Below are 26,405 nucleotides of genomic sequence, written 5' to 3'. Positions count from 1 at the left end.
TCTCATAGGAAAAATTTCCAAACTACCCATCGACTATATCTCCCTCCCTTCATCAAATTGAACCATAGTTTCCCCTCCAATTCTTGATTATCATTTTCCCTTTCAAAATAGAGAATGGCAGACTCGAAAGTGCGACGTGTCACAACATGATTGGGGGAAAAATTATTAAGTTGTACACCCAAATAGGCCTAGCTCATGGCATTGAGCTTAGTCTGAACTTGTTTAAAAAGGACATCCTACCAACATAAAGCATGGATTCATAACATAAAGGTCATAACAACATAAATTCATAGGTTCAAAAGCATCCACTTAGGTTCATATATATAACCAAAAGATACATCCAAGTCCTTCATCTAATTTTATCCAGTAGCAAACCCATGAACACAATAGTACAATGCAGCTCTAGCTTGACAAAAGCAAAAAACATAGAGCCTTACAACAATACATCCCCATAATATGTTCAAACACCATCTCTAATAAAGTGATGTCGAGTTTGCAAATACCAACAGATTGCACAAAAAGGGGGTACAAAATTCAAGCAGGGCTTGCTAATGTGAAATTGGAGTTAAACTATTTGTTCAATTCTTTGAGAAGTTCTAGTTGGGTTTGCAGCCTAGTTGTTGGATGCTTGAGAAGTTTGTACAGGCCTTGAATTGGCAGTTGCTGATGTTGCTGGCCTTGATCTTGTTGTGGCAGATGGCGGTGGTGGTGCAAGCCTTGATCTTGCTGGGGCAGATGGTGGTGGTACACTCCTTGAGCTTGATAGGGCAGATTTGGTTCCTACTATCCTTGAGGCCTTCAAGGAAGCCATCTTTTGCACACAAGAAATTTATTGCAAGTAATTGAGTTAAGCTAAAATCAGTCAAATACATACAAACACAGTCAAGTAAATGAGCTAATCATACCCTTTGAGACTCAATTGTTTCTTTGGTTTTCTTCCTCAATTCATTCTTTGTCAAAGTTGTTTTTTCCCCCTTCTTGGTCTGCCGAAAATAACAACATTAGTTTGCATAATCTCACACTTAAAAAATTATCGAAAACAACATTTAAGGTACCTGAGTTTCAGAACCATCCCCATCGTTTAGCTTCCTCCTTTTATTAAGGGCATCACTCTTCTCCTTTGGTGGCAAATGCCTATGGCATCTTTATATTGTGACCTAGTCCTCCACAATTCCCACACTTTAGTGATTTCTGTACTCTTCCTGGTTTAGTACTAGAGCCTTGAGCCTTCTTTGAAGAGTTCTTAATCCTCTTTGTTTTTGGCCGGCCCTGCTGTCTTGTATATTGGGGGGGTAACATTGCTGGTCCTTCACCTCTTGACCAAAGATCCATGCCATTAACAGGCATTATGAGGTTGTTGTATATTGCCATATAGGTTTTCTTGATGTAGCATTCAACAACGTAATCATCCTGGTCCTCCCTCTTTTGGAAAATAGCCGAGACGACATGTTTGCAAGGAATTCCCGACAAGTCCCACCTTCGACAAGAGCATGTCTTTAGATTGAGGTCCACATTATTCTTAGAGCCAACAAAGTTCTCAACTTCAGCTTGGTGACCTCTATTGTAGGTAGAAATACAGTCTGTAGCAGCCTTCAACTTATTCTTCTCAAGAGTTTTCCTTGCCTTAGGGAAAATGTTGCCATAGTAAGCTTGCATTTTGTTCCCTCCTTAGTTGAATCCTTGTCATTACCCAGATTTCTTCAAACATGGATAGAGGTGGCTTACCCATGCGCGCCCTAGCTTCTCTTATCCATCCATTAAAACTCTCACATAAGTTATTGATTAGAATGTCACATTGAACAACAGTGTTAAAGAAAACCCTGCACCAATGCTTGGGGGGCCTTTCAGGTTCTGCAAAACAACATCTAAATCATTGTGTCAACAAACATTCATGCATATAAGCAATACAAGCAAGAAGTAGTAAATGCATATATATATATACCTTCTCATCCAACTGTTTCATCTCGTCCATGTCTCTTAAATAGAAAGGTATTGTCGTTGCTCACACTTCTATATCTGGTCATTCATCTCTTTCCCTAGAAATAATTTTCTGAAGTTAGTCCACATATGTCGAACACAGAATCTAATATGTGCTAAAGGAACCACCTTATCAAAAACAGGCATCAATCCCTTTTGTTTGTCACCTATAAATATCCACCCTGCTGTACCATCATTGATATCCAAATCCTTTCCCAACAACTCCAGAAACCAAATACTTGAATCTTTAGTCTCATTCTCCACTATTGCATATGCTATGACCCATGTGGTGTAGTTGGCATCAATCCCAACAGATGTCAAAAGTTGCCCTCCAAAAGCACTCTTTAGATGAGCACCATCCAATCGTATAACATCCCTACAACCTGCCTTGAATCCATTCTTAAAGGCCCCAGACAGATGTACATTCTCTGGAAAATGAGCTAGTTGCTTGAGTGTGAGAAATCACACTTGATATCTATTGTGGTTGCTAGGTCACCTTGTTGCAACTCTCTGCCAAAGTCTGCCAGCCTTGCAAATTGCTCCCTAATAGAGCCTTCCAATTCCAACAAAGTTGCTCTTTTAGCCCTATAGGCCATTTACTTTGATACCATTGCCTTAATCTTCGTAGACATGGTCTAGGCAAGAGAACCTGCATATCAAACACACCAAACAGAATTGTAGTTAGTTTGGTACACAATTAGTCAATTACAATTCAAAAACAAGTATATATTCACCTGTATTCCAGTTTTCATTAAGCTGAATCTTGTCCTTGAATTTTGAAGTCAAGTATCTAAACCTCACTATTATGTTGTTCCACTTTCTTGTGTACTTGTGCTCACTTTCATATGTCTTGATCATGAGTGTGTTCTCATGTTGCATCTTTGAGGCATAAAGCTCAAAGGGCTAGTCATCCTCCTTGCATATCACTCTCAATCTTTGCAGGTCATTTTTGAGGTAGATGTATTCCCAGCCACCTTGAATTGCTTTCTCCCTCAATGCAATTCTTAATATCTTCACATTAGCAAAGTTCATCCCTTTGCAGAACTTAGGTTTCTTCATGTCTATTTTCGGGTTAAATTCTGGAAATTCATCTGGCTCCCCATCAGCGTTTAAGGCTGGTCCCATTCTCTCTTCTTCTGAATCCACCTCTCCAAACATGTCCTCATTGTCCTCTAAATCAGCAAATGAATCTCTGTTCCTCAGTACAGATATTTGACTACTTGTTTCTACACTAACTTCAGTTTACAGTCCACCATCTTTTCCTTCCATACCATCTACATCATCATCATCATCTATACCATAAGGGTCATAATCTTCATCATCCACCTCAAAGTTATAGTCATCATCCTTACTACCATCAGATCCATCATCTGCTTCATCCTGCTTATGCTTGAAACCCTTGTCGACCATAACTTTGTATGTAATCTATGATGTCTATATCTTGCAGATCTTCAAAGTTGATACCATTTGAGTTTTGGTTGCTCCCTTCATTAACCTTTAATTTCTTTATCCTTGTCATTTGGACCAATATCCGCAACCACACTTTATTGAGTAGACACAGTATCCTTAACTTCTCTTATAACTACCTCAATGCATCTCTTTGCTGGTCTAGGAGGTAATATTGCGGGAGCTTCATCAGGAATCTCATCAATCACATATGTTGGTCTCTTTCTTGGGCTATATGGTAGTTCCTCTAAAACTGCCCCACTAGATCCTACTTGGCTAAAAAAAATGTCCTCCATCTCGTACACTTCATCCAAGTTGTCCCCATACACACCATGCAGCTCCAAATGTTCTATATACAGTAACACCAACCTAATTGAAGGTACACAACAACACATTGTTAACGCATCTAGATCACTATTTAGCTTTGTCAATGCTTGATCCTCGGAACCAATCTTATACCAGTAATCTATTCTCTGCCTTCATATGCTGGATCCAATTACCTCACCATATGTCTACCTCTACGAGGGACATCTTATCCTTATCCACATGGTCATAAAAATTCACCTTTCCTCCCACATACTTGTTATCTCTTATGCAGCCCCCATGAAACACCTTTATTGTAAAATAATCCCGGTGCCCTACAAAAATTCAAGGAGCAAAACAATTTAGCAAGCAACATCCATTTACAAAATACATATCATCACAACAATAACAAGCATTAAACCACACAAATACACCATTTCAAAATAACATCACAATCTAAAAAGGTTCATTTCAACAAAAGCTAACCAACTAGTAATAAAAAATAAAAAAAAGGATAGAAGCTAACCAACCATTGTTTCACCATAAAGTCTACAACAACTAATGTTAACAGAATAAAGCCAAAACTGACAATTTTGCATTTTAGGTCTCATTACACAGAAAGTAATTGCAATTTTTCGCACATGGCAGACCAACCCTATTTCTTTACTACCACCTTGCACATGGCAGACCAACTTTATTTCTTTATTTGTCATTGACTAACAACACACATACAATTTAGCAATCTAAAAGCATAAAACCACATAAACAAACACCAGAAGCTATATTTTCAAAGCCCTAAACCCTAAATCAAAAAACCCTTACTCATAACCCAATTTTTTTATGGAAACCCTAGATCCCGAACTCGTGAAAGAATAAATACCTTCCACCCTAAACAATTAGCATAAGCTCGTGAAGCTTCGAAACCCTAAAAAAGAACTCACCATAACCTGGAACCTCATTTGCTTTGATATTAGCTCCCCTCAAAATCCATAGGTTAAGGTCGTTGCCCACCATGTCGCCACGTCTTCAATTGAAGCTTCGATTCCAAATTTGGAAAATAGTGGTCGCCAATGGAGGAGGATTCGGTTTTGGGTTTCTTGATTTCGTGCTTCTGGGTTTCAATTTAGGGATTACTGTTTGACTTTCAGAGTTTGGGATTTTAGGGTTCTTGGCTGCGAGATTGGAAATGGGAATCAAATTTGTGCTTCAGAGTTTCTATTACGGTGTTCTGTTTTTGGATGAAGGTTTCTATTAGGGTTTTAATTTTGGGATTATGATTTTAGGGTTCTTCAGAGATTGAAACAGGGTTTTGGGGAATTAGGTTGCTCAGGTAGGAAAGAGGAGGGAGATATAGTCGATGGGTAGTTTGGAAATTTTTCCTGTGAAAAGGTCCCACAAACCTGACAGATCAGATCACCTCCGGCCACGTCATCACTTTGACGGAGTAGTGACGGAATAGATCGATTTGATGAAATTGGAGAGTGCGAGGACTTTTCTAATTAAATTAGAAATGCAGGGACTGAACTGATGAACCCTTAAAAGTACAGGGTAGTAAGCAGAATTTTTTCCATATATTTATATGGCCACAAATAAGTTGTTCCACCTGATTAGAATATACTAAATATGAATCTAAGAGAACGAACTTCTTAATAAGAGGAATTGAAAGACCACCTGAACTTAACATATAATTGAGCTGTTTTTTTCTTCTTGCTGGTCTGTCTTTGGGGTCACATAATATTTGAGTGTACCAACTCAAATCTAATGAAGGATTATTCATTTCAGGTCTTGATAGAACCCTTAAATTAAAGTTGGAAAAATTGGATTTGACTATTTGAGGAATAAGATGAAACAAAGGATATGAGTTAAATTGCGATGCTACGCTGAAGGCTGAGTGCACAACTACAGGTCAGCAAATGCACAAGATGGATAGTGAGGTGATGAGTTGTCGAGAGAGCTACTAGAAAGCAGAAGAACAGTAAGGGAAGAAGACAAAATTAAAGAAGTTGGGGGAAACAGAAGTTTATACAAGAGAGAGGAGGAAGAACATTGTGCATGATTCTCAATTATGTGAGTAGAAGACATGGGACAGATGTTGATCTACTTGGGTGAAGAAGTATAAAAGTTAAAAGAAAAGTAAAAACTATATTGCATAAAAGTAGAAAATGCAGAAAGCATCATGGCCGCTCGTACAGGGACTAACTTTTTCAGCAAGATAGCTTTCATTTGAACTTTAACACCAGAGATTTTTAGCTAAATTTTTTTTTTTATTCCATCAAGAACAAGTGGAATAACAAGAGAAACCCAGTTTAATGGCCTATCTAGCTACCAAGAGGAGTATCCTTAATCTCTTTCTAAAATCTGCGGCCTCAAGTAATGTTTAAGATTGGAGATCGACACATGGAACATATATGACTAGGCTTCTTGAGCCACTGATCGATGCATCGTTCATGGTAAAGGTGCGAACAAGGCAAGCGGATAACTTGGACACCGGCCTCAAAGTCCTTGATGCAAATAGCACATGATTTCTCTGCAGCTTCCAAACTATCAAGTTCCACTTTCTCCAAACTCGATGATTTGAAATCCGGTGATGTTTTAAATGTAGGAGGAGGAATGGCAGGTGCATGGTATCGACTGGGCCAGTTAGAGGCCTAGAACAGTACAAACTCAAATTCACATTCGATCTACTCACACTAATAGGCCGTGTGGTAACCCGAGAGGGGGGTCCCACAGCGCCGCGACCTCGAGCCAATGAGAAATCGACATGTCATGAATAACATCTCGATAACTCATCAACCCCAAATCGCAAGGCCTTTTGGGTTTAGATTGTTGGTTTACAAAACACTTTCTCGGACAAATCATTCTAGCAACCGAACAACATATTTTCAAAGGCGGAATTTAAAGTGGGCTAAAAGATTTGGGCTTATAGTAGGAGCCCAATTTGAAAAATAACAAATCACCAAGTAAAAACAAGTATGAGAGACGCGCCCTAGGATTGCGGGTCTCCCGAAATTTTGTAAATAAGTGAGTAGAAAACAAACAAATAAATAAAAAGTAAATAAATAAGTTGCTTCAAAATCTGATAAGGGGCCAAAACCCTCTTTTAACAAAGTCAAAGAGAAATGCACCAAGCGGGGCCATGTGCCTTCTATGTGCCCTCCCCGACCACATGCTGGAAACCTGCACAATGTTTTAGGGGTGAGCTTTCATCCTCGCATGCCCAGCAGGGGCCGACCCAACCATGCTAGGTTTGAAAAATAATATACTTGAAAATATTTACTACATAATATTGTGCACGTTATTGAAAATACTTTAAAAAGATGCAACCACAAACATTTATCTCTTTTATAAAACATATGCAGTATGTTTCACACAATTTGGAGCTCCGAGATACTTACCTGCTGGCTAAACTAAAATAAATCGGCGACCGACCTAGTTCGTCATCCTTTGAGAACCAGCCAACTACTCTGTAGTCCTTATGAATACAAGTAGCGAAAGTGTCCATTTCCTGACCCTAAGTCTCCTATGACTGGTTCACTGTCTGTACTCACTCTTCCTCGACAAACATAGGAGCACGGCCCCCTCCGAAGGTTCACGGTTATCGACACTGTGGGATCCCTAGGAATCTACTCATCTAGGTCCCATTCACTTTTAGGTCACAAGTACAAACATACAATGGGGTACAGTATCTCAACATACAAGTCTAGCCTTGGTTTTCGCAATAAGAAAATATCAGTTATGGAAACACAGATATCACGAGACATCGACTAATGAACAACCAAAAACGTATTTACAGGCAACATACTATTTTACTAGTGCATTCCACACATAGAAAAGCCTCTAACAAGGAAGGGACAGCTCACCCTACCTGGATATGGAGTGCTCGTCCACATTCGGGTTCGTTCCTGACTTTCGATCATTTGTCCAATTCCAAGTGCATACGCTCGAGTCCTTTAACAAAAATTATACCGATAAGTAATTGATTCCTAACTCACTTTAAAATTCACCAAGTAACCCATGATCAATAATTATTAGAAACCATTCCCGAACAATTCACTTAGAATGGTAAGCTCATTCGAGATATGGTGACCATATTTCTTTCAATAATTTAGTTCGGGTTAAATAGCTGATGCCATTGTCTAGTATTCCTTTCTTAAGCAACAAGCACCCTTATCATTCCCAAATAGTCCAAATGGAATGGCATTTGAACCATTTGAGATATGGTGATTAAACTTAACACAAATTTCCCTTAAATATAGTTCGGTTCAACTCAATTGTTTTTCCTTTGTTTTAACATCCATGTACCATTCTCGTATGATTTGGTTTACTATGTTCATTCCGGGATATGGTAACTAAGAAAGCACTTCCAATTGTAACGGTTTCATAACTTTAATCCAATATCCTAATTTAACTCAATCAAATAAAATCCACCATTGTCATTACCCATTTCCACTCAACATTGATAGTTACTCATGCTCAACATTTTCTTTCACAACAATGATTTAACTTGCAATTTACAACTTCTTTAAAGAGCTCACTGATTTAGTCATTCACCTTATAACAATGAAATTTCCAACATAATCGTTCACTAAAATACCACAACCAAATTTATATCACGCATACTCAATAAAACCATAACTTTGATAAGTACGACTAGTACACGGCCAAACAGATTCCAAAATACATAGTCCCTTACCATTCTTCTTTTCCCCAACCAGAGGCTAATTCTAGTTGTTGTAGTCCACCACTATCAACCCATTCGGACCTCTAACAGAAAAACAATAGCATCAATATTCAACACTCAACCAATTTCACATCCAGAATAGAATTCGAGATGCTTACCCTTTTTCTTGACATCAATCAAACTGACTCATCAGTTTCTCTTTTCTCCAAAACTTCCCACAATGCAGAAATCCACCAAATCCTCACATAATCCAAATAAACGACAGAATTATGATCCTTAATCCAATTCTTAACCAAATTCATATCCAACACAGAGTTCATGACCCTTACCTCAATCCATTTTCAATGGACACTAACCCAACACTTCTCTTCTAAAAAAAATTTGAGATTTGCAGACTCCATAAAACCTCACATTGCAAATCGAACAACACAAATTAGAGTTTTCAATCTAAATCGAATGGAGGCTTCAACCCAGAATAGGATGACGTAAATTACCTAACAGAGACGATCCAATGACCATGAGCGGTGGAGCTAGCTTCTCCCACGCACCAGCAGCTGCACGTGAAGCGCGTGCGGCACTTCTGGTCGGAGTCGGAGGTCGGAAGTTTGGGTTTCGAAGGATAGTGTAGCTTTGACTCTGTTTATGGAAGTGTTGAAGCTTGATTCGAGCTAGAGATCGGAGAATGAAGACATGCAGAAGTGAGAACTCCGGTCATGCTCGGACGGCATCGCGGAGCGTCGGCGGACGGAGAGGTTTATGGGTTTTGCTTCGCTCTACTTGCTGAGTGGATCGACGGTGGCGGTGTGGTGAAGGGATGGCTGGGAACCGGCGAGGGTCGAGCAACAGTGGCGTTGCAACCTTGGGTTGTCGTGCGCAGAGGCTGGCGTGGTGTATGTTGAAGGTAAGGCTCGGGCTTGGGTTGGTTTTGGATGCTGGATCGATTGGTGGCGGCGGTTTTGCAAGGTGATGGCCGGAGCTGGAGTTCTCCGATGATGGTAGAGAGAAAAAGAGGGAGTGAGGTCAGGGGAGAAAGAGAGAGATGCGGCCGAGAGAGGGGAGAGGGAGAGAATGGGAATCTAGGGTTTTCCCTTGCCAACTTTCTATTTATACTTATGTCCGTGAAATGCCCATTTTGCCCTTGCACAAATTACGAAACTCTTCTAGTTAATTGCTTTCGGTTTTGGGCTCGTAACTTTCCTTTTTCTCGTCCTTAGTAATTTCTTGACTTCACTTAGAGTCCAAACTCAATTTCGTTAAAATTCAAATTCAAATCTTTACTACAACTCAGTTTGCCTTCCTTTCAAATTTGCTTCGACAACCTTTTGCTTCAATGAACTTTAGTAACCTTTTAGGCCCAAAACAAAGGACTCTGGCCCAAACTTAAATTATAAGGCCCAAATCGTGATCTCGATACCAAAATCATTTTCTTCACTTAAATCACCTTGCGAAAATCTTATTGGCGAAAAATTACCTTCTAAAAATTTAAACAAAATTTTCAGGGGCTCACAGGCCGTAAGGGGACGGTCCATTCATCATCAACCACCTCAGAAATCTTATCAACAATAGCTCGAAGCCTATCTTATAAGATATGATCCTACATTCGGGAAACAATCTCAATCAAGATCTCTTTGTGCTCACGTCTCCTAGATGAAAGCTTGAGGCTGGACAAAGAAACCCTAATTACTTCCTCTTTCAAGAGGGTTGATTCTTCCCGGAGTGGTTGACCTTGTAATGGCTGACCGATATGTTTTATAATAAACCTTTCGAAGTAATTCCACAGCATAAATTTGATCGGAACCATGTCTGCCGCATGCTCGGAGGGCAGAGGTTCTGTTTTAGGAAATGATTGATATACGCTACTACAAAAAAACTGTTTCTCGTCGACCTTTATCTGCTTCAAATCTTCCAATGAATTGAGGAGTTGGGCAGGGTACCGGTTTATCTTATTTGTAGAGAAGAGAACCCTAGCTGGTTCTCTCATTCTCCTTTAAGGATTGAAACTTCCTTGTTATCCCATAAAGAAAAAACGGATTGGAATACCTGAAGAATTACTTCTTTCGTTTCTATAAATTTAGAAACTCTTGGGCCCATTTTCTTTTCAGAGATAAAAAAAAGCCCATTTTAAATATGCAAAATATCCAAATTACCCCTGAACTTTTCCCATAACTGCCAATTATCCCTTGACATTTCAATTTTGATTTTTCACACCCTTACTTTTCTAATTCTTGCTGAATCACACCTTACCGTTAGCTTTTAGAATTTCCATCCAGTTTCTCCGTTAACTTGCCAGGCGTTTTCGTCTTTCCAATTGTCACCCAAAAGAAAAAAAGAAAAAAAAACTTAACAAACTAATTGTTCAAGAATGTCAATATGCACAAAAACAAAATAACATGAGGGTAATTTTTTTTTTCTTTTCATCTCTTCGCTTTTGTCGTTTCATTTCTCTCGAAAAGAAAAGACAAAAAAAAATAAGGAGTCTCATATAGTCATATATGCTTAAGATTTTTTTTTTTTTGGGTGACAATTGGAAAGACAAAAACACCCAACAAGTTAATGGGGAAATTGGATGGAAAATCTAATATCCAATAAAAATAGGGAACCTGCAACCTGCAAAGCATCAGTATATGTATGTGTGTGTGTGTGTGTGTATATATATATATTTATTGGGCTATACCCATACTTGGTCGATTTTGGCCCAAATTTTCCCTTGGGCTGTAGCCCAAGTAGCCCTTGTCTTGGCTACGTCCCTGGTAAGCGGGTCATTCTTTTCTTTTATTATGTAATTTTGCGATCAATGAACAATGATTCGTGGAGGAGCCACAGTGGTACATAGTATAGACCAACTATATTTGAACTTATCGCTCACTTAAAAGCGAGCCTCTAAGCTATGAAAAAAAATAGCGAATAGACAAGCCAAACTACACTCAGCGAGTTAATGAAAATTGGAAAGACAAAAATGCCCAGCAAGTTAATGGGGAAATTGGATGGAAAATCTAATATCCAATAAAAATAGGAACTTCTATTTTTTGGTACTCTGTTTCACAGTTCTTGAAAACATACTATATGAAGGTAGATAAAAGCGGGTCATTCTTTTCTTTTATTCTGTAATTTTGCAATCAATAATGATAATAAGAATAATAATAATAGTAGTAGTAGTAGTAATAAAACTACGTTTTTCTTGCTAAAAAAAAAATGCAAGTCAAAAACACTAACTAGTTTGTCTATCATGTTTAAATTCCACATTATCCTATCAACATATTCTTCTGTAGAAGATTGGTAGGGGAGATTGAATTTTTGTGTGAAATGTTGTTCGATTAGGGGAGAGTTGGGTACTGGGTATAATAGTAGATTGTGTTTATTGATTTGAATTGAGGATGTTTTGACACACATATATGTCGTTCTATATTCTGTAATGTGTTGCTACTTGGGGATTTTGTTGTCTGAGGCAAGATAGCACTTTCTCTAGATTGTTTTAAGTCAGTGCCATGTAATCTAACTTTTGGAGAATTGGAGATGAGATTGAACTGATAGGAGCTAGTGACTGGTTGAAATGTTCATGAATTTAGTGTATGTCTGACTAACTCTTCAGGTTTTAAGACTTAGGTGACCATTTCATGCATTCTGTAGAAACAAATTGCCCAATTGAGGATGTGAGTACAAAAGTTTGTACGTCTTGAGTGTTGGCATTCCCATACAAAATCAAGTGGAGCACTTTATCACATTTCGTCGTTCGAAGTTTTTTTTTTTTTTTGATCAAAATGGGAATTCATTCATCCTCAATAAACAACTACATCAAGGAGTATATAGTGGCCTCATTAAACCCTACAAAACCAGAGAGAAGAGTACCACACTCCATATCAAAGACTCAATGACATAACTCACTAACTTAGATCGTCGACTAGAATTGGATTTAGCCAATCTGGTGTCATTCTCCACCAATAAGTAGAGAACGACATTGATAGGCCAGCTCTAGCCACACAATATATGGGCAGCCTTATTACACTCTCTAGGGATATAACCCAAACTACAAGACTGAAAATGACTCAAAAGAACCTTGGCTTCCTCTACTAATGCTCCATCCGGGCTAAAATCCTCCTATGGAGAGTTAAGAGCCGTAAAAATGTTCTGAGCATCACCTTCAATCTCCAAGTGTGAAAACCCCGCTTGAAGACAAAAATGCAACCCATTTATTAAGGCTAAAAACTCAAAAGTTTGTGGGCTCAAGTAATCAATCCCTAGTACTGCCAGTACACCAACGCAAGCCCCGCTTGGTCCTTATTTTAGTCATTTAGGCTAAATCACCACCTATGTGCCCAAGTGGGTGCAATATTTGTCACACAAATTTTCAGTCGCAAATAGATCTCTCTCTCTTTGATACTCCGTTTGTAATTCCTTACACTCTCCTGTTTCGGTCTCTCTACTAGAGTTGTTGTTCCATCATGGCTTTGAGTTATTCCATAATAATTTTCTTTGTTACAATGGTTCTTCTGAGTGTTTGTTCAAAAGCTTCTTCATCTGAGGATATTCACAAAGCTGGAGCTGTTTATAATGTCGGTGACTCAATTAGGTGGAGTATTTTCAATGATTACAAGAATTGGACATCCACAAAAGAGTTTCACGTTGGAGATACTCCAGTTTTCTCTTACAATTAGGAATTTCATAACCTGATCGAAGTAACTAGAGAAGATTATCAATCCTGCAACACAAGGTCTCCTATCGCCTTCTATGTTGCTGGTCTTCATGCTATCCCTGTTGACAAACTCGACGACTACCACTTAGTCTATGGTAGAAACTTCGAACCACAGTGGTATGCTAGGACTCTCAAGGAATAAGGCCACTGCCAAGCAGGACAAAAACTTCACGTCAAGGTCACTCTACCAATATCAGATCACCACTTCATTGCAAGTCCAACCCCAGCAGCAACATCCCAGTAATAATGTCCAGGTCAAAAACATTTTGTTTTAATTTTTTGCTAATTTCAATTTCTTCAAGTTAGGCAAATAACGTAACGTTTGTATTTGTTGTAAAATCTCATCAATAAAATGGGTCATCTATTGAACCCATAGAATGCAGATTATTGCTGACAATACAAACCTCCTAATTAATTTGATTCCAGCTCTCTTCAAGACTAAGCTGGAAAATTTGGAAGAAAGAACAAGCTCCGAGTAGTAAAGTGAACAAAGAGGGACTATGAATAGCTTTTTCCTCCATAAATATGGAAATAAGAAACTATTTTATTTATTTTTCCCATGATCCTCTCCTGACATCCTCATATTATTTTTTACCAGAATAATACAAATATGAAGAGAGCTACAAAGCTAGAAAAGATAAGACTAAGGCCATCTCCAATAAGGAGGGCTTTAGGTGACCTTAAGCCCTTTTTGCTATAAAATGGACTCCAACAAGGGAAGGTCTAAGGGGCTAGAGGTGGAGAGGTGGGTGGAGAGCTACATTTAGCCCTATGGGTGGCCCTTTAGCCTTTGGTGGGACCCACGGAAAATCAGCCCAATCTTACTCTTTGTGATGCAATAGTTCAATCCTATGGCTCATAATCATGCAAACAATTAAATCCAATGGTGAATAATTAATGAGTATAATTATACATATTCACAACTAACCGTTGGCTTCAAATTTTTTTTTTTTTTTTTTAGTATATATGTATTCCTAAACAAAACGGTAACATTTGTGTTACCAAGAAAAAAACGGTAACATTTGTGTTACCAAAAAAAAAAACCAGTAACTTTTTTCCTACTTTACCTATATATACATATATTCTATCTTCATAATTTCTCACACTTTCTACCCTCTCCAACACCACTTCTACTTATTGGAAGCATGTCCACTCCTTCTCTCAAAGGTGTGAATTGGACAAGAAAAGAAGATGAAGTTCTTTGTGTTGCATATATGAAAGTATCCGAAAATCCTACGAAAGGTAATGGCCAAAAGGGAGATGGCATTTGGAAACAAGTGGAGCGAAAATTAATTGATGGCTTCAATGGCAATCCTCCAAATGCAAGATCGGATGAAAGTTGTAAGTCACGATGGCTAAAATTTCTCTTTCCATACATGAATAAGTGGCATTCTTGCGTCACACGTTTCGAGAGAAGGCTTCATAGTGGAGCAAATCACATAGATCAAGTAAGATTCCTATCATATATATTTTTTATGTATTGTACTTTAATATCATTTCATGAATTATTATTTTTATTTATTGTTGTAGCAACACCTCGTCGATGATATGTTTAGGGAAGACATGAAAGGAAAATCGTTCAATTTTCATAGTTGCTACGATTTGTGCAAAGATTGGGTAACATTTGACACACCCTCACAAGAACATTTTGGTCCACCCCCGGTGCAAAGAAACCTCCCGGTGTCCTTGGAAGATGATGATGATCCTGTCGATAGTAATTTAACACCAACTTCATCTAGGGATCCGATTCCTAGGCCGATGGGAAGAAATGCTGCAAGAAGAAAGTAAATCAAGGACCAAGAATAGGAGAAGAAAGCCTTTGAAGATAAGTTATTAGCTCGCATGGATCGATTGGCGGAAGATAATGTGAAGGCGGAAGAGGCAAAAGTAATAAGGGAGAAGATAAAGAAAGATCGACGAGAGAGAGATAGAGAAGAAGCTATTTTAATGATGCAAACCGTTAATTTTACTCCAAAGAGCAAGACTTATTTTGATGGGAAAAAGAGAGAAACACTTGAAAATTTAAGCGCACGGGAATTGTTTCCGAATATCGGCTCAACATCGAATGACTATCATCCACAAATGTCATTCGATGAAGACGAATTTTAGTTAATATAAACTAGTTTCTTTCAAGTGCATTTTTTTTTTAATTTATTCATTTTGTATCATGTTAATGAAGTTTATGTAATATTTTATTTATGAAATAAATGGTGAAAGTAAAGTAGAATTAAAGTACACTTTTATTCATTACAATTGAAACCAAAAAGCCACACAATAAAAGTTAAAGCAAATAAAAACAAGTCACCCATTCATAAATAAAAAAATAAAAAACTTATCAGAAAATGTTATCAACAATGCCACATACATACCTCATGCAAATATACACCTTAAAAATTAATTTTTTCCTCATAAATTAATTTTAGTCTAAATTAAAATATTATTAAAATAAAATAAAATCATAAAAATTAAAAAACATAATGTAAAATCATAAAATACTTGATAGGGCTAAAATTTAGCCCTCCCTTACTAGAGATGGTTCATTTGTTCATGAATAAAGAATAATATTTCTGGGGGCTAAATTATAGCTCTGGCCCCAATATAGCCCTCCCTTACTGGAGATGGTTCATTTGTTCATGAATAAAGAATAATATTTCTGGGGACTAAATTATAGCTCTAGCCCCAATATAGCCCTCCCTTACTGGAGATGGCCTAAGGATATACAACAGAGCCGGTTGAGGGATCTGGTGCTTCTTTCCAGCCAAGGTGAGTCAAGCAGTAATAATGTCATAATTGATTGATCACAAAAGCTTGAACATAATCTAGGCTAAAGTGCAATCAATCTCTATCACTAGTGATTACTTTCAAATTCATCATGACAAGAGATCGAGATGTTAGTGTAATCTAAACCTAGAGAAGGCAAGATGGGTGTGTGTGTGTACTATTTGTGTCTAAGATTGTGCCTGATTTAACACAACACTGACGCATTCGGATTGATAATTAGGTTTACCAGCAATAAACCTAACAAAAGGGTTATGGAGTCCACCAGAGATAAACAAGAAAATTCTCTATTTGATTGATAAAAGTTGAAAGATAGGTTCTGCAGCCGCATAAATAAGAGAAAAGTAACCCTAGGGCGACTAACAATGAAACCCTAAAGCCCATGGGTAAAAACGAAAACAACCCAAAAATAACTAGGAAAACCAAAACAGGAAAAATAGAAAAATGCAGTTTTGAGGCCCTAAACGACCCCGAAAGCCCGAAAAAGGCCACAGCTCATGACAAAAATGAATCTTGTTTTTGGCACAATTTCCTTTCCAGAAAGGTAAGGCACGTCCCAATCGGACACCGAGCTGTTTCGTGTCTACTAGTCACTTTTTGTTTTCCTCCTTTAGCACGATCCAACTGTTCTTCGAATTGGGCTGTCATCCGTTCTGCATCAGTCTCCTCCACCTCCGAAGAACTCGACCCCGAGTTCTCATCTGGATAAAGAACCTCATCTTCACGAAACTCATGCAGGTAATCCAGAAATGGCCTGCATGAGTTTCGTGAAGATGAGGTTCTTTATCCATGAGAACTCGGGGTCGAGTTCTTCGGAGGTGGAGGAGACTGATGCAGAACGGATGACAGCCCAATTCGAAGAACAGTTGGATCGTGCTAAAGGAGAAAAACGAAAAGTGACTAGTAGACACGAAACAGCTCGGTGGTCGTTTAGGGCCTCAAAATTGCATTTTTCTATTTTTCCCGTTTTGGTTTTCCTAGTTATTTTTGGGTTGTTTTCGTTTTTACCCATGGGCTTTAGGGTTTCATTGTTAGTCGCCCTAGGGTTATTTTTCTCTTATTTATGCGGCTGCAGAACCTATCTTTCAACTTTTATCAATCAAATAGAGAATTTTCTCATTTATCTCTGGTGAACTCCAGAATCCTTTTGTTAGGTTTATTGCTGGTAAACCTAGTTATCAATCCGACTGCGTCAAACACTAACAGCAGCAAATGCTAGTTTCTGAAGCAATTTAGTTACTATGCTTAAACGCCACAGACAAAATCAAATAACCAGCACTGATGCTAACACAATAAGAATCATTGAAGGCAATAGGGCAATACATTAGTATAGTTCAGTACATCGTACATGGAGGGGAGGGAAAAAAACCAGTACTGGTGCTTGCATGATGACAACAATAAAACATGAAGGCATAATGCATCTTATGATTATACAGAAAGAATGAAACAACTTTCTAGAAAAATGATGCTTTACCATGGAACTGGACATTGTGGCCCTAACAAATGATTAATTTGAACGTGTTCTGAGATAGAGTTGTATTCGCAAGCTACTCACATCCACACACACACAGACATGTTACACAAAGACAGGGTTTTATCTCCACACTTCAGTTGGGTGGCCAGTAAAGAAAACATAAATTACATGCAGTGTCGAAAGTTTGATGTCATAGTTGGAGGAAAAACTTCTTCCTTTCTAGTAGCAGAGTTTAAAGAACAATTGAAAAAGGGAAAGAACTGATACATACAACAAAACTATTGGAGACAAGTGATACACATGACATCAAATGCATTCGAGGATATAGTTCTTACAACGTGACAGGATTCAGGGGACAATTCTGACACAAAAACAACCGAAGAACGACTGCATCTCTATTTCTCACTTGAAAGTCGAGAACCTAGGAAGTTTGTCTCTCAAATAGTACAGCCTTGCCCTTCTGACCTTCCTATGACTAAGTACCTTCAACTCCTTAATGTTCGGTGAGTATCTGCCATAACTAGGAATGAAACATAAAACATGTACACTCCCTTCACAGAAAATATAATATATGATGACAAACATTTTAAGATTTTCACTAATTAGTATTCGAGGAGAATCTTCAGGGGAGCAGAGGAGGGGGCAGGAGAATCCAAGCATGTTAGTGGCATACATACATAAGTAGCAAATCAAGGGAAGGACAAGTGAACATATAGTACATAGGAGAAGAACTTACAGAGGGAAAACAATCTCAACCCCGATGCCAGCAATTATCCTCCGAATGCGAAATGTTGTATGAATGCCAGCATTTTGCTTTGAAATAACGATACCTTTATAGATAGACAACCTACGCTTGTTTTCAGGAACTTCCTGCGGCCCATATACATACAAAGAATCACAAAACGTTCACTTTGAAATGGTATAAAATCTGAAGGGAAAACAAATCACAATCACAAAGAATTCTACAGTAAAAAAACATTTCAAATATTAAGAATAAGAAAAGATTGCAAATATACTAACCACTGTGAAGAGCTTTCACAAGGAAACAGATTACAATTTTTCAGTATGGACCGAAAGAAAGCACATATGGCATCAGTGTGGCGATGATCGACTATTAGAGGTTTTCTAGTAATGTACATGAAAATGGAAATGTAAACACACCTGTAGGTGAACTGCACCCGGATAGATATACACAACCCTAAACTTGCATTCCTCTATTGTCCTTCCGATTCCCTCGGTGAACTGGGTGATTCATTAATTGGTGGACAATGTCACTACCATTTCAAACTGACAAAGGAACCTAGTAAAAGAGAGAGAGTGGTATCCAACTCAAACTTCTTACGGTATATTTTGGAAGCTCATCAATATCAGAATTTGGAGGCACTATTGTGCTCTGTAGGAGAAACTTATCTTTGCACTCCATATTTGGAGGATATTTTCGTTGGCCACGGAGGTTGACTGCACAGTGCAGACCCAGCAGTTAATTAAAAGCCAGTATTATTAAATCTTCTAAAGAAATAAAGAAGAATATGATAAGCACTATTAGGCACTTAGAAGACTTGTTGATAGAGCACAACATGCAATATCTTACTTTCTTATAACTAGCCAGATAGTAATTCTTTGATCAAAAGTTCGCAATTGAGTATATGACAGTATTCCCTTAGACATATTCCTCTGGGCAGTGTATACCAAACACCTTCATATGTTATTAGAAATTTCTTACTTTTCTCGTTCAAGTTATAGCTAAAGAACTGAGAAATCATTTGCGTTGCAGTGCAATCTTAAGATACATCCATATGTTGTCAGACATTTCTTAGTACTATTGAGGTAAAGGTGATATAATTAAAATGCAAAATGAAAACTGTAAATGTATAACAAGTAACAAGTAACACCTCTGATGATACATGAGTCCTGAGCCTTTATAACCCCCATATTGGGCCATACAAAGAACTTCATAGGTGCACTGGTTTTAACCTAGAGAATAGAGGAAACAATCAAAAATAGAACAGAACAGATTTACAATGACAGAATTAAATCTGATTAACCAAACAAAATCGGTACCTTGAAAGCTACATGGTGTTCTGTATTACTGACAACTTCTAGATCACAAAAGCTTTCCTTTTTCAGTTCAACTGATCAACATAAGTCAAAATATAAGTGTATTGGAAAAAAGAAGAAAAAACAAATCATACCATGACAGAAGAAAATATTTAACCAAGAATGTGAACTACTCCTGCCTGGACTATAAAACAAATCATGTTATAGTACATTAGCTGTTATCAGATTACCTATAGCACAAATTCTTTCAGTTAGGAACATTTCAAAGACCAAGCAGACTAGTATTGGCAGCAATTATCATATGTATTGTAGATGATCGATTTTTTAAATCACATGGATCCAAGACCTGCTTAGCTTTGGGAAAGATATCTTTGATAACTTGTGATTGGCATGTGCTCTACTGTTCGCACCAGTTTTTCATGTGGTTTCTAGTGGGACTCTTTAACAGGTTATATTTATATTTCTGTTATATCTCCCATTCAGCTGTTCCTATATTTCTTTCAAATTGTTCTAGGACTAGTAGTGATATAATCACCAGTTTCCACTACATATTCACACCTCTAGTGATATTCACATTACATATATTCGCAGTCTCACACTCAGTGATATATATATATATATATATATATACAGATCCTATCCAGAGCGAGGCATCGCTTTGAAATTTCAGAGCGAGGCATCGCTTTGAAATTTCAGAGCGAGGTTAGGGTTTAGGGTCACTTTTCGGTCGCATATCCACATCTCAACCGTTCAGTTTTTAGGTACTAATGTATAGATCATCTCTGCAAAATTTCAATGAAATTGATGGTCTTTAAGGTATCTAACTCGATCGCTTAAACCAATGGACGAACTGAATCTGTCTAACTTGAACCGTACTAGCTTCAAGGCAGTTATCAATGCCTTAACGACCATCAATTTGGCTGAAATTTTGTAGAGATGATCTGTACATTAGTACCTAGAAACTGAACGGTTGAGATGTGGATATGCGACCGAAAAGTGACCCTAAACCCTAACCTCGCTCTGAAATTTTAAAGCGATGCCTCGCTCTGGATAGGATCTGTATATATATATACACATATTACATATATTTCAGGCTAGAACCTCATTATGTCCTGATTCGCACCAAAACCTAGCTTGTAACCATGGGAATGGTATTAAGCATACAATTATAGCCAAGTTGACAGTCACTGCAGGGACGTAGCCACGTTGTGGGCTAGTTGTGCAGCCCAACCCAAAATTCGTCTAATATGGTAGATAGCATAAGGATGCATGTTGAACAGCAGGTTTGGCCCTGGTCCAGTTGGCAAAATGGCTAAGACTTTTAACTCATTTTAAGAGTGCAGACCTAGGGTCGAGTCCCAGGACAGTTTTCTTTGCTATTAACCAACATATTTCTCCCTTTTTTGCATCATTTTCTGCCCTTTAGTTCATGTTCTTTTTTATTTTTGTCTCTTTCCCCATTTCTCCTCCCTTTTTCTTTTTCTTTCCCCTTCTTTTGTTACAACTTTTCTATCAATTTTTCCTATCAGTATTTTTAAAAAAAAAAATTTCTCCGAAAGGAAAATTTTGTCTGTTTTTCTTTTCTTTTTCCACATTTTGTTCCTTTTTTTTTTTAACTTACAATATTCTTCATTAATTTTTCTTTTAAAATTTAGTGTCAAAATCTATCAAATTATTATTGACAAAGAAAAAAAAATTGTAAGCAAGCCTTAAATTAGCCCACCCAAAATTTAGATCCTGGTTACGTGCCTGACAGTCAGCTAGCTCAAACCACCACAGATGCAGATTAGGAAGAAGCTTAATTACGAAGGGCTCAAAACCCGAACGATACATGTTAGAGAGATATGTGTAATTGAAGATCCACGCAATCAAAACTGAACATTCAGTTTTGATTGCATGGATCTTCAATTACACAAATCTCTCTAACAATACAAATCTAGAGGCCATGCATGTGAACTAAATAAGAAATCACCCAGTGTCAATGAGAGGTCGAGCAATACACAACTGTATCAAACTCCCTATATGACTTCCAATGGCTTAGTAGACAGTGATCTTTGATCACATTATCTTAACCCTATCAACGTACCGTCAAATTGTAACTTAAAGCCTCTCCAGTCTCTTTCTAGATCATAATAAACTTTCCCAAGCTGTTAACCACAGCAATCGAATAATCAATAATATCTATTGTCTAATTTTCATATAACCACGAAGAACAAAATGCCCAAGGTTCGTTTGTTCATGCAATTCAATTCAATTATCATTGTTCAAGATATTTGAAGAGAAAGATAGAGAGAGTAAGTACACGGAAATCTGAGCTCATCGGGATGAACAGAGATCAAGTGAAAACCACCACCGTCACTCTTAAAAGACGAACAGCAAGATAAGAAGGTTCTCTTCGATCCTCTACCATGCCACAACCTGCCATATATGCACATTACCACACCAAACCCTAGCTCAGAAAGAGAGAATTAATCCCTAGCTAGCTCTGTGAGTGAGTGAAAGAGAGAAAGTAGGTGCGAGTTGAATCGTAAAAGAAAATGTGTGTGTGAGAGAGAGAAGTTCAGTTAGGATCTAACACATGGTGGAAGCAACAGAAATGCTGAGTTATCAATATCTTCAATAATCCAACTCGCTCTGCTTCGGAGATTCAGTCACCAAGAGAAAAACAAAGCTAAGCTCCGGATTCCAATGAGAGAGGACACATGCCAGTGTAGAGGACGTATCAACAGGATGCAAATGGTGAAGTCCTCTTCCTAAGGTGAGAGAAAGAGGGAAGGGTAAAGAGAGGAAGCAGTAGCTTTTTGAGTTTTGACTTTTGAAGTTTTGATTGAGGGGCGCCATTGTTGACATGTCCAGCTGGTTTTCAATTTTAATTTTTTTTCTTCCACATTTACGTCTCGGAAAATTTTATTCGCACATATCTAAATACTTAATACACACTTTTTACTTAATACACCACCCATTTGATTTCTTATTCTATCATTTTATTAAATACACCACTCAAACTGCCTAAATTATCCTCAAATCTCAAAATTCTATATAAAATCACTATATAAAAATCAATAATAAAATCATCATGCTAAACTTTATCATAATCACGACATTCTATATATATATATATATATCATAATGAATTTAAATGCATTTAATTATCAGAATCATCATAATAATTTTAATTTTCTTTCAATTATTATCATGAGACCTGTACAATCTTAACAATATTGTTATTCAAAATTGTTGGTAGTCAAAATTGTTGAAAAATAATCAAGAACACATGAAGAGGATCCCAACTAGGTTTATAACTACATTGTTATTATTTTCTCTCCATTAGTTATCATCAAACAACATATACAATCATAAGCAAAATTGCTAGTAGTCAAGCTTGTAGAAGAAGATTCCAATTAGGGTTTATATATATCATACTAGGTTTTATTTTCTTTCTATTAATTACCAAGAAATTTCTATTCTTAATTTCACAATAACTTGGCATGATCAATTTATATACTCTATATGGTGCTTGACAAATGTTTTTATGTTAAATTTTATGTCACCGCTTAGAATTTACTTATGTGTTACTATCAAAATTAGGTAGCAAGATAGAAGCTAAGGCGGCTTCTCCTGCCCGCACTAGTTCCAACACTACTGCTCTTGGTAATCTGGTATGGGTTTGCTTTTTTTTTTTTTTTTTGGTGTAGCTTGGAACATGATCTAGAGTTTTCTTGGGCTTTTCTTTTGTTCTATTGACGTATTAGAGGCACTGTGCTTTGGATAAATAACAACTAGATATTGTTGATGGATCAATGTTCTCATTGCACCTGCAACTTCATTTATTTATAGCTTCCGTTTTAGAATCAAGATATGCCCTATTTTGTTCTTCTTATGTATGGCATTCTCTTAATATGTGTATGTATTTGATTTTTTTTTGCTGGGTGAATTGATATAGGAGAAGACATCTTAGGCATACTTTAAACTGAAGGTGCATATATTGTTGGTTAGTTTATATATGCTATATTGATCTTGGCTTTGTTGATGTTATATCCAAGGCTGCACACGGATTGGGTTGGTTCGGTTTTGACTCTAAACCATCTCTATACTAAAGTGAGCGGTTTAAGCATTTTGGACAACCGATCATTAAAAAAAATAAGCTTAACCCGATCCAATCCATCCAATTAAAGATGGTTTGGTTTGGTCGATTAAGCGGTTTTAACCTATATTATATTAACATACTATTTATGAAAAAAAAATTCTAGTAAAATTCAATCTAAATAATAAAATTATATTAAATAAGCATAATCTAAATTTAAAATACAATAATCGAATCCAAAACTAATATTCAAAAACTAAAATCTAGAATATATTCAAAGTGATTGAATTATTTGATGGCTTAGCTATAAATACTAGCTTAATAGGGTAGTATTAAAGGTTAGAGAATGAGAGATTGAGATATGTGATATGAGAGGATCAAATTAATTGTGGCGATTATTTATTAGACTTCTAGGCCTTTGGGCATTAGATTTGATATGGTAATATATCATTTGAGAATAAAGTTATAATTAGATATTTAGAACTTACTTACAACGACTGGACAAATGAATATATATATATATATATATATATATCTAACACTTTTTCTTATTATATTTCAAACATACCGGTCGGTTCGGGTTCCGCGGTTTAAGCAAAAGAGAAACCAAACCAACCCAATTCATAAATAGTTTGGTTCAGTATTGAACCGGCTTTCAATTTTTAAAGTTAAAAAACCTTAACCAAACCATATTTACCGGTCGGTTTTGACCGGTTTGGCAGGTTTGTATCGTGTTTTGCACACCCCTAGTTATATCTTCTATTATATGAAGTCTACTGGAACTTTGAGGTACATTTGATTCGTTGTGCTTCATCCTTGTCATTGTTCAGCTTGGTTATTTTGATATTATCTCATTAGTGCCAACTTATAAGTCATTGTTCATTTTGATTCTGAAAGGTTACACTCTTGAAAAAACTTTATTGGTTCATTCATTTAATCAAACTTGTGCATTGTATATATTGATAAAGAATAATAGTAGTAATAGTGTTAGTGGCATGATTTTACCCCTCACCCTTAGATTGTTAACCTTACTAGCTAAAGCCATTGAAATCACTTGGTTAAGTATAGCCAGCAGAATAAATAGGATTACACATTGTCATTTTCTATTTTTTGTTCAATGAAATGGAATATGAATTTCTGTCATTTACATGGACTTTAAACTGAGTTCTTTAGCTGTTTTTTGGTGCAAGGTCGGGACATGTATGTTTTGGTGAGCTACTTGATGGGAATTCTAGAAGTTTACTTACCTAGCATTGAGTATGTGGTTTTGTCAAGTGAATTTAACACTTTTCAGAACCTAAAGAATTTTTTACTTGATGCGCTTGCTTTTGATAATGTTGATAGTTTTCCCATTTCTTCGACTTCTAATAAAGGTGCTATAGTGTTGGCATGAGTTGCTTTGGCTGATCTTTGTTTTTAAACAACCTTTGGCTAGTACTAGCTTTGGTGTGCAATTCAACCTTTGGCTGATCTTTGTAATATTTTTCAATTTATGATATTTGTTGTAGATGGTACTAGCTTTGGTGTGCAATTCACACCATCCTTTATTTTTAATTTTTTTTTTATAAATGAAATATTCTTATTGTGACGGCAAAGTTTCTGTAGCAACCAATTCATCCCATTTTTTTTTTAAATGTGATATTTTGCGACCGGGCAAAGTACCTGTCGCAAATAGTTTAGCCATTGAGACGGCAACAGTTTTCCATCGCAAATACTTTTTTCAACGGAAATTTACCATCCCAAATGGATCTTGTAACACCACCTATTGCAACATTAACATTTCTGTCGCAAAAAACTCAATTTTCCATCGCAAAAGCTTAAATTGCCGTCGCAAAATAGGCGTCGCAAATGGAGTTTTTTTTAGTATTGAAACAATATGAACGATCATAAAATTTTTGTAATGTTAAAGTAAAATGACAATTGGAATTTGTCTACTCATTTCATTTCATAACCCTTTTATATAAGGAGAGAATTACAATGGAAAGAACAATTACAATGATGACATTAACTACTGATTGGTCCGTAATCCATGCTGATTGATGTTAATTGGTAATTGCTTGATTCCCCCTCCGTCAATCACTTTGACGAAGGCACATAATGTGTTTTTCCTTTAACACTCCCCCTTGTGCCAAGTCAAAGATGAAATGGTGCATGAGTTGTTGCCTCACTAAAAACCTTGCCAAGTAACAATAAAAACCCTGTGGGACAAAAATACACTTTGGTCGAAGGAAAAGAGCACAACGCACCTTTTACATTTGAGTATGACATGTGTGTGTTAGACTCCCCCTGACGTCTACACCTCCCCCTGATACTTACATTAATCTAGGGAGCTTGAAAAGTCTTCGCATTCCTATGCTTTTCACATGTTTCTCAAATGTGTCCTTAGGCAATGATTTGGTGAACAAATCTGCCACATTCTCCTTAGACCTTACTTGATTCATTTGAATCTTGAGGAGAGTCTGTTGTTGCTGATTGTAGGACAACTTTGGCGATATGTGTTTTGTGTTATCACCCTTAATATAACCTAGCTTAATCTGTTCGATGCAAGCTGCATTGTGTTCATAAATGCAAGTAGGCTCTTCAGTGGTAGAACTCAAACCACTAGTCCCCGGAATATGTGCAATGATAGTTCTTAACCATACACACTCACGAACCGCCTCATGTAGAACAATGATCTCTGAGTGGTTCGAGGAGGTAGCCACAAGGGTTTGCTTGGTTGATCTCCAAGATATCGCCGTGTTCCCATTGGTAAATACATAACCAGTTTGGGAACGATCTTTATGTGGGTCAGAGAAGTATCAAGCATCAGCAAATCTGACCAAAACGTCATTTGGCGTTTTAGTGTAGTGAGTGGCGTTTTCGCCATCAGCATTTCCTTTAGGGATTACATTTCCATATGCGGTCCCTTTTGTCT

General features: G+C 37.1%; 1 long non-coding RNA gene across 1 annotated transcript; it reads right to left on the bottom strand.

The window, feature by feature from the left end:
• Window positions 1-17,467: 17,467 nt before the first annotated feature.
• On the bottom strand, window positions 17,468-18,227 carry LOC112179867. The gene is made up of 2 exons (XR_002927939.2): window positions 18,086-18,227; window positions 17,468-17,860 (listed from the first exon to the last, which is right to left on the bottom strand). It is a non-coding gene; the product is annotated as an uncharacterized LOC112179867 (long non-coding RNA).
• Between the last annotated feature and the right edge of the window lie 8,178 nt (window positions 18,228-26,405).

Source organism: Rosa chinensis, chromosome 7 (genome assembly GCF_002994745.2).
Source record: "Rosa chinensis cultivar Old Blush chromosome 7, RchiOBHm-V2, whole genome shotgun sequence".
Lineage (NCBI taxonomy): Eukaryota > Viridiplantae > Streptophyta > Magnoliopsida > Rosales > Rosaceae > Rosa > Rosa chinensis.
This window is presented reverse-complemented; position numbering and strand designations above follow the sequence as displayed.